We start from the raw sequence: 1,142 nt of genomic DNA, 5'->3' as shown, positions 1-1,142 counted from the left end.
AGGGTCAACAAAAAAGGTGAAGGCCCTCAATGAGATGGACTGACACAGTGGTTGCAATGATGGGCTCAGGAATAGAAAGGGTTGTGAGGCTGGCACAGGACTAAGCAGTTCTGTTGTACATAGGGTTGTTATGAGTCAGAGCTGACTCGACAGCACCTAACAACAACAGCAACTCTGATGAATGACTGACTCATAAATAAATGCATATACGATATCAGGAGAATTGGGTAAAGAGCGCAATGAAACTTGAATTTTCTTTAATATCTCTTACCATTTCAACACTTAGAATTTCAAGAGGTTCATTTATTTGATATTTACTTCTTGACTACCTACTACATTAGAAATGAGAAAGACAATGGTGAACATTCAAATTCAGGCCTTCCCCTCGTGGAGTTTATTTTCTGGCAAAGAGAACAGATACCACCAACTGACACCACACACACGCATGTACATTTTCACACATGCACACAGACACAACATAAATATGGGCAAATGAGAAAGTTGTACCTTGTTTGTGACCTTGTCATGAATGTTACATAAAGGAATTGAGGCAGACATTATAGGGGTGTTAGGGAAGGCTACCCTGAGAAGATGACATAATAGCAAAGACCTAAAGAGGACAATGAAAACAGGAAAAAATACCAGAGAGGGTTCAAGCAGAAGGAATAGCAAAAACTTGATCATTTTAAAAAAACTGAATGGAAACCATCAACCTTGGTTGGAGAAGAGGTAGCCAGTGGGAGGGATCATGAGAAAAGGTGGTGTTCTGGTTACCAAGTACCGCTCTGATGAGAAACATACCACAAATGGGATGGCCTTAACAAACAGGAGTTCATTCTTACAATTTGGAGGCTTTAAGTCCAAGTTCAAAGTGCCAGGCTTTAGGGGTTGGGTGAAAACCCCTCAACCTTGGGGTCCAGCTCTCCTCCTGCTCCTGGCCCATTGAAGCTAGAAGCATTTCTTCACTCAGACAGCTGCTGGCTGCTGAGGCTGAGAAGCCACAAGGTTGACAAGTCAAAAGGCACAGTTCCGATGTTACCAAACCACATGGCAGGCCATTAACTTAAGTCCATTGTAAGTCTCAAGGTCAGCAGAGCATAGCAGGCTGCTGAGCAATGACACAGCTACATGCAGGGTCCAAG

This window comes from Orycteropus afer, unplaced genomic scaffold (genome assembly GCF_000298275.1).
Source record: "Orycteropus afer afer isolate SDZICR_OR568_19922 unplaced genomic scaffold, OryAfe1.0 scaffold00028, whole genome shotgun sequence".
Classification (NCBI taxonomy): domain Eukaryota; kingdom Metazoa; phylum Chordata; class Mammalia; order Tubulidentata; family Orycteropodidae; genus Orycteropus; species Orycteropus afer.
Note: the sequence above shows the minus strand (reverse complement) of the source record.